We start from the raw sequence: 9,449 nt of genomic DNA on the forward strand, positions 1-9,449 counted from the left end.
TGTACTTTGAATTTTAGATTGGTCCATGTCCCATCTGCTAACATGGAGGGGGCGGGGTTTAGGACCTATACTGCAGCCAACAACCAGGGGGAGGTCAAGATATTTTAGCTTCACTTCTGGGGGGCTGTCATGTCGTCCATCTTTATATACAGTCTAGAGTAGTGGTTCAAGTCTGTAAAAAACACTTTATTTTGAAGTGCAGTAAATTTCCAGAGCAGAGCTTTTACTTTGAAGCACCAGTTTCTGCTGTAGAGTGACTGAATAATGGACAGCTACTTAACAGAGACAGCAAACTAGCTCAACGACATGGCCAAAGGCGGGTATGATGCTGAATATATCAAACTGTGTGGACCTTGAACTAATAACTAAGGAGAGATCTGGAACCCCCTGATTGGACCAGTTGGGAGCCACTGGTCTAGAGGCCACCTACACTTACAATTAGCCTAGCTAGCAGGTCACATAGCACATGAAATGCAAAGGCATAATGATGGAGGGAAAAGATGAGGCTGTTGAGAATATTAACATTTTCATCCAAAGACCAACTCCATACTACGAGCTTTACAATATATTATCTTACCATCCACCAAAAATGTACCTTCATGGCCATCTCCATAGAGTAAGCACACTGCAGATTTTCATGAGCCAAGCGTCTAACTTCCGCCAGCCAATTAGCTAACTTCCGATTCAGCCCTTGGCTAACTTTAATGAGGATAATATGATTCAATCATGTAGCCTCTAGACTTTGGAAATACTATTGGACCAAATGGATCAAATCCTGATAATAAAACGAGTATTTTGGGGGCGTTGTGATGCTCAGAAAAATGGATCCACTGATTTACAGACATCTCTTTCACAATGAAAGTCTATGGGAAATGTTTCTTGGGGCCAAATGGCATCGCACAACGGACTTGTGACTGTTTGGCCACTATAAAAATTGCCTTTAAAGCCAGGCATTCTTCTTGGGGAGCCTGGGCTCTTCTTGTGAACATGGTAAAGACGACCCTATTTGAAAGCAGCAATAGTAGCTAAACAGCAGCATGGTAGCATTTAGCTTAAAGCACCTTTGCCCCTAAGTACAGTGTCACAGAGCCGCCAGCATGGCTGCAGACTTTAGGAAGCCTACAAAGCTTTTATGACATATCATCACTGTCAGCTGTCACACAGGAGGCCATGTAATGAAAGATGGATGTCAGACTGGTGAAAGAGAAATGTGATACCTGCGCTGTCAGGAAGGAAAAGCTGGAGGGGTGGCAGCAGAGAGAGGCAGGAAACAAGCTGGCAGAAAAAAAGAAGACAGATAGTGAGAGGGGGAAAGAAGATAGACTTTGAAAGACACCGCAAAATGATGCGGCATCACTCAGTGCCTCCATCCTCCATCCCTCCTCACACCCTCAGAATGATGGCAGGATTTATCATGCATTCCCTATTCACAGAGAAGATTTCTCCAACAGGGAGGAGGCAACATTAAAGTAGAAGTTAAAGTTTAAAAACAGTCTTAATGCATGAATGAGAATGAGATACACCCAAGAAAAATATCCTGTTCAAATTCCCCTTGTTATTCTGAAAGACGTCGTAGAGTGTCGTAATGTCAACTTCAAAAATCTTTTTTGAAACTAAAACATTGTTTTCATCTGACTCTGAAGTGGGAACAGATGCACAGCATGAGGGGCCCTCTGTGGTGTCTGTGACTGCGTATTGTGTCTGCGCATCTGTATGTGAGTCTGCATTGTCCTTGGTCTCGGTTTTAAAAGGCAATTCTTCTGGGGAGTTTGCCTTTTTTCTCTGACAGCAAGCTACACGAAATCCTTTTCACACACACAGACTCTCACATCATGTCAGACTGGTGTCAGGGAGGCTGGCAGATTGCGTCAGGTGTCGCAGGCTCAGGTTCAGCCAAGGAGACGGGCTCTATTGTCAACACAGCGGTTGCATAAACAGTCATTAGCGGTGTTGCGTTGTTAAGTAGGGTGACGGATCTAGTGTGATCTTGTGTTGCACACATCTGCACGCAGCAGACACTGTCCATCTTAACAAGAAATTTTATCCTCTGTCAGTCATAAAATTTTATGTCCACTGAAAAAACAACACAGCAGTAAATATGTCACGCCCAATAAATGATGGCTTCCCTGTGTGGGCCAAATGGTAACAAATGTGTCACACTGTATAAGCTTTAACAATGGTTCCCGCTTCTTTATCTGAGTATGTGATGCTGATGGCAAACAGTTGTAACCTGCTTGGCAGATAAATGTAATGGGTGAATATGTTGTATTGTTAAATGTCCCCTATGGTCCAGCAATATCCAACCAATTAAATATAGTCATGTCTCAGTAAGGCCATGGATGCACCGTTTTCACAGAATTATAATAGGAATAGAATAGGAATTACTAGGACTAGAGCCTTTAGTCGACAAGTCGCCCGCATGTTTATGATATCAATGTAATGATTAAATGATATATTTTTGTGGTTTGAGTTGAAGGTGTGAGAAAGAATAGTATCAGTAACATTGTTACCTTCGCCAAAGAGGTTATGTTTTCGCTGGCGTTGGTCTGTTTGTCTGTTTGTCTGTTTGTCTGCAAAATAACTCAAAGTTCTGAACAGATTTTGATTAAATTTTCAGGAAAGGTTGATAATGGGAGAAGGAACAGATGATAAAATTTTGGTGGTGATCGGTTGAAGCGAAGTGGATAGAATAATAGCTGCTTGGCGGAGGTCTGCGCTCTCCGAGTGCTCTAGTTAACACTGTGCTACATTACAGAGAAATACAAAACCGTACTAATGAACCTTCATTAATATAGGCCTATATTTTATCTACAAGTGCACGTCACGCACTGAGCGAGCCGCCTGTTAATGACGCTGTGGGCTAATGGGCATGTAGCTACTTCCATGTTTCAGATGATACGTCATGTTTGTAGTCGACCAATGAAGATGAGTTTACATATCACCTTGGGTTCGTCCTTCACCTTCTCAAAATGATCCCACACTTTGGATTTCCTGCCCGACATGTTATTAACTAGCCTGTGGAATAACCGCAGGTACCAGCCCTGGAAATTAACCTGACTCCTGTCTGACTGCTGAGCGTGGCCACTTCCTGTGTCTGTCTTTTCAAAGTAAATTCCCACATGGTCCAGTCATATAGGTTTTGAATTATTTTGAAAAGGCGCAGCTCCTGATGGAGTTTCATGTTTGTTTTTTTATTCTGCGACTAAGCAACCAATGAAATCTTGCCGACTAATGACCTTTCTGGTCGACTAACGGTTGGTCAATTATTGGGGAGCAGCCCTAGTTGGGACGCTGCCTTCTTAGCAAGTCTGAAAGCAAGTACAGCTGAATCCAAATGTCCACCCTCTGGACTTGCGGACTGAGCCCTCGCAGACTTCAGTTGTACATAGTTTGATGTATCTACTGTCATCACACTACGTCTCCTAGGGCAGAGACTGCTGTACTCGTTTCCCTGGAAACATTCAACCATTGCTGCTGTCATATTCATATATATGTCATATATGTTGATGAATGGTGCCTACTCATTTGTTCCTGCAAATAACAAGATATAAATCCCATGTAGAGCCTTTTTTGGGCATTGCTGACATTAGATGTTTTTTGGCCAATTTTCACACTGCACAGCCTGATAGGCCACAATAATAAAATGAATTTTCAGTTCCTCTACAGCCTATACTTCTACATATTTCTGTATCATGACGTGGCTGATTATTATGTCTGGCCTTTTTTTTTTTTGGCAATTGAAAAAAACACAACATCATGTCTGTATTGCAATGAACCATGGGTTATTAAAGTCTGCTGAAGTCTGCACCCCAAGCGGATGCTCTGGAAGTCTGCAGAATGTCTGCTTGAGGCCCGTTGTGGACTGGTTGAATTGTGGATTTGGACAGCTCCCAGCACTCCCAGACTTCCCGGGAACACGCCCAAGAAATTGGAATGTCATTAGTTTTCCATGTATTTGTATAAAAAACAAAGTTGTGGACAAATTCAAATTATGTTCAACATTATCTCCACAGGCTGTGAATTATTCCCTCTGAAATTGGCTTTGACATTACAATCAGTGGAGTGCCTCTTTAAGTTAGCCGAGTTCACACTCCACATGATCACACATAAAACCTCAGTGAAGCCACATGCTGAACACCTGTGATGCACCTAAGAAACAAGCATTTCAGCAGTAGCCCCCCAAACACATATGGGTAACTACAAGAGGTGAAAATGCCTTGTGTTCTTAGGAGTTAATGTGTTATCACCTTAATTGAGACAGATGCATTTTTAATGACCCATCCTCGCTCAAAGCAAGAGAGGCATCAAATTATGCTAAGTAAGTGAAAAATGCTAATGGATATGGCTATGGGTCGCTGCTGAAAGACGAACTTCGCAGTTTTTTAATGTCCTTTCCCCTTGGCAAAATCTTTTAACCCGCATTTGTTTTGGTCCTGAAAAGCTGAACGGGCTCATCTGCGACTTAGAGGATGTTGGTGTAGTTAAGCATTACAGCCAAATATCTAAACCTTAGAAATACTATAATAATATTTGATTCTCTTAAAAAGGCACTGCATGCTGTTTAACACTGTTTGTGAAAACAGACTGTTCATGGCTTCACGAAACATAATAATATTCACAATCACCAGCCAAAACATCTGTCTTCCTCCACAGTTCAGTCGTGTTTATCTCCAAGCTTCATCTCTGCCTGCACTCCTGAGGTGGCATTTTAACTCTGTTAACACCTGGAGAGAATCACGCACATATCAAAGCAGAGACATTTCAGTGTTGCAGAGACCACTTGTCAAATACACAACACAGGGATGCAAACACCAGCACACAGATTTGTTTGCACATATGCAGATGTAGAAATACGTAGCCACAGACGGGCACATACACAGACACACAAATAGACTGATTTCCTTTGCTGCCATCTGCCTGATGTAAAAATCCCAGGGGAGTTACAGTAGGCTGCAGACTGTGCCACAGTTAGATGCTAAATGAACAACACAGCAGATGCTTGGGCTGCCGTTTAGTGAGCTCCTATACCAACCTCCGAGAGGAGACTGTCGGTTTCACTCCACAGGAGGATGCTTACTGTGCTCCTGTCATGCAATAATGTCACTTACTTAATGACACTCCCACAGACTAGTTGTAGAAACATCTGTGTTCTGTTTGTGCTTGTCTTTGTGAGGGATGGGCTGCACACGCTGAAGAAAGTTATGTCAAGACCTACAGAAAAGAACTCAGCGGGGGTGTCTGCACTGACAAAATGTTGTTTCAACTCAAACACTAGTTGTTGTCGTCATTTTAAACATCTGGAACAATCTCTTTGATTACATTCTGGGTGTCTGACAAAGGCATTCTTGTAAAAAACCTTCAATTGAAAAAAAAAAAAACATAATAAATTCAAAGTTTCCATTTCCACTTGCAAAAAAATGAAACATTTATTTATTTTCTTGGAACCATCTAATAAAGTTAGAGGATATTTTGATGTTTTTTTGACATTGTCCCAAATAAAGCTCCTTTCCCACTGCACAAAAAACCCACTAACACCTGTTTTTTTAACACAATGGGAAAGGTTATAAATCGGTATTCACTCCCAGTTCAAATGACTCCGACATCTGAAGTAGCTATGGGTATTTATCCAGCTCCGATCAGTATCGATGGGCACACAACACCTAGGTGATGTGCTAACTTTAGCTCGCGAGATGCAATGACACGCTGTCACAATACCGGCCAAGCAGCGCTAAAACATCCATCCAGATTAGTCGGCACCAAGTTGGAAAGAGATTAAATAAGTTAGAGAGATATAAAAAGAAAAAACAATGGAACATTTTCACTGGCCTCAACACACACAGAAAGTCATACTCTTCTGCTGCAGAGCCTTGTACACAGCGCTTATGCACTGGCAATGGGAACGGAGTCTATCACCAGTTTTTAGCAGGTTTACCTATGTTTAAAGAACTTGAGTACATGCTCTAATTTTGGTGGACAAGGGCAGTGCTGTAGTGGTAGTTGATGAGGTGGGTGTACTACTAGGTAGATAGGTAGGTTACTGGTGAGGAAGTGGGTATACTCTCCTATATATTACAATAGCTTAGCTGATAGGTGAAAAAAGAAGTGGGTATACCCTGTATACCTGAGTATACCCTCCACTACACCACTGGACAAGGGGTATAAGTTCAAGACATACTGCATTCATTTCTTTTTCTTTGGCTACTTGGGGGAAACAACTGTTACCATTAAAAATCTAAGTCCACGCAGTACGCATACTGCTAATGATTAGACTGAGATTGGTTACTTTTACTGTACCTGCCTATCCATTGTTGCCTTATGTATGCTCTGACGAAGTTTGAATAGGCCAAAAGCTCAATAGAATAGTTAAATGTTACATGTAACTAGTCATTCCCCAACGCTGTTAAGCTTTTGCTGGAAACAGGAAATGAACCAAAGACAGGGGTGAGAGTTAACTGGTTTATTATCCAGAAATGGGCAGTAAAGCAGGAGTGTAGATGAGAGATACACAAAGCTGGGCCAGGGCCGTCGGTGGATGTCCAGGTGGAGAGGATCATAGCAGATGTAGATGCTGGAGCTGACAGTGGCAGATGGAAACAGGTGAGTATGGCCGGGCACTGAGAGAACGACAGAAAAAACAAAGAGTCAGGAAAAGCATACAAAAAATCTGGAGTCAAAAAGGTCTAAGTTCACTGAGAATTTGGCTGAGTAGCTACCACTTGTGGTTACAACAACAAACTGGCGATGAATGGAGAGAAGAAGGTGTTTCCAAATGTCCAATATTCACTCCCCTTTTATCTCTGTTTTGGGTCTCCACCAACTCTGGAGGACAACGTTTGGCTCTTTAGCTGGTAACTGCTTCATCATGTTCACCAGGTAGATGCTAAGTTTGTCAGTGCTGTTTGGAAACAAGGTTGATGAGATCTCTGAGACTGAACCAGAACATTAAAGTTGCGGGCAGCAAAACCAAAACAATCAGCTAAAAGATGCTAAAATGCCCCATAGAGCTTGGTGGAACTGAAGAGACAGGTGATAATTCTGGATGGTTAATCACTATGAGCAACTGTTTTCACATTACATAGTCATTACACCTACTTTTGATATCAAAATATTAACTAGAGTGGCTTTAACTTTGAGACAGACCTGTGAGTATAGCAGAGCTCCATTACTATAGGGAAGGATGGAGAAGAAGGATGCAGGGAGAAAAAGGTTTGACGTGCACCCATCGTGACATCACCACCTCATTGTAAAGAAGGCCTCTCAAGACAATAGGAACCGTGTCCTATCAATTCCCAGCAGAAATGATTCCACAGCCTTGCATTAGTCATTGATGGATGACACAGTGAAGCCCCTCGTTCCATTGTTCCTGAACATTACCCAAATTAGCCGAGTCTCTAAGCTCACTCCCCGCTGATGTCAACAGAGCTCCTCTGCGAGAGCAGCTTAGTTGCTAATATCTGTTTGAAGGAGTAAGCCTTTAAATAGGCCTTTTCTTTGAGGAGTGATGCGCAGTTCTACTTTAGGATTGCTCTGTTTGGATAAAAGATTGTAGGAAGCTCAAAGTCGTCAAAGGGAGAGGGTTTCTGTGCTTTTCACAGTCTGGAATTTAGCTGTCACCATGATCTAGACTGAAGCAGTGTGTGGGCAAGGGATTTTATGTCTTACCCAAGGACACATTTTTTAATAATTATTTCCCATGAACCCTGGAAAAAATGGGAGATGATGAGCTTGAGTTTAAGATCCACTGTGTAGGATTAAGGAGGATGTATTGGCAGAAATTATTCAAATATGTTTCCTTTAGCTTATAATCACCTGCAAATAAGAATCATCGTGTTTTTGTGATCTTATAATGCAGCCCAGCGCTTGGGCAGTGTTTTGTGGCGTCACACTGACGAACAAAGCCATCCTTTAATGTCAGCATAATACGCGGCCGGTCGCCGTTATAGCACTCAGTAGTGTTGGGGAAACACAGTGGGACAAGAACAGAAGTTAAGGTGGTGAAAGTCCCCTCCTGCTCACCCAACAAGTGGGGTGAGCAGGAGGGGTGGTTGATGGGTCAAACAAACATCGACCTTCATCTGAGAGAGCAGTGTTCGTGTCCCGTAAGATTATAAAGCCACACCTTGTTCTTTTCTCTGAAACCCAACCATGTTCTTTTGTTGCCTTAACCTAATCATGTGTGTTAGTTGTTGAAGGAAAAAAATGTCAATTTGCTTTGCTGTACCGACATAGTGCATTTATTTTGAAAGAGACTGTATGTAAACGGTAAGTTTCCTGTGAAAATGGAAGTATATTTTGAAAGAATACGATGCATGTAACAACTTGACATGGCATCCCAGAACGTCATCAACAGTTGCACCCAGGGTACCCTTGCATGTCGTATCTAGACATGGAAAGCCTAGGAGCAAGTGTCGATATGTGATGAGGTCAGAATGAGTGAGAATGTGTTGTACAGTGGGCTGTTTATTTGTACATTGGGAGCGGGTCCACGGAGATCACCATGTTACACCATCATATTTCTGCAGTAGCCCAGAAAAGACAAACCAAACACATTTTTGAAATCTGTAATCTTCTCAGCTAGATGCTACGAAATCCCAAACCCCGAAATTAACACACTGTTCCTTTAACACAGGCTTAAGTTTACCAATATGTCTATATGTTGTAGCTGGAGCATCCATTTTGTACATTTGTTCTGTTTTTGTTGTCTCATTTCTGTGCTGTCAGTTACTTTTATGAGGAGACATAGCTCTAAATGTCTTGTTTTGGAACAAATCTCTTCAAATACACCCGGCCCCTCAAGGGTCATCTCTCAAAGGCACTACTGTATGATTTGCTTCAAACTTTTGAGTTTGATCCATGATTGAGATCAAATGGCACCAAGTTGTTGTCTCACCTTTCCCGTCATTCTCACTTGTATGCTGTCCAACAGGAGCAAAATAAATCCCAAGAAGCAGATATGTACAATCCCCCTGTCTCAACAAACCATTAACCCCTCGCACAATGAGGCCTCACCCATCGGTTTCAGACTCCCTTTTGTCAGGTTTAATTTCTCAACCCATTTCTCACACTCCTTAAGCTGTACAGGGTGTGCTCTGGATCAGCAGATGAGAGCACCACACTGTGCTTTTGAAGTGCTGGACTGATGACCACTGAAGGAAAAGAAAAACAATGAAATAAGCGCTCAAAACACACTCAGTGCCTCGCAATAACATTACACCGTAACAAGACAAGCTAAACAAATGAAGGTTAACAAGTGGGGCTTGTCAACCTCTTGTGTCCACTACATGGTTTCCTCTCCATGCAAAAGGTTAGGGAAGTGACAGCTGTGGACAGAGGGCGTGACCCCAGTGTGTGCGGGAACGTCAGGATAAGGGTAAAGGTCAGAGGGCAGGGGCTTTGGGGTAATAAGGTCAGACAGTGATACATTACTGTAGCCTTAATGCAAAGCACTC

Source organism: Epinephelus lanceolatus, chromosome 23 (genome assembly GCF_041903045.1).
Source record: "Epinephelus lanceolatus isolate andai-2023 chromosome 23, ASM4190304v1, whole genome shotgun sequence".
Classification (NCBI taxonomy): Eukaryota; Metazoa; Chordata; class Actinopteri; order Perciformes; family Serranidae; genus Epinephelus; species Epinephelus lanceolatus.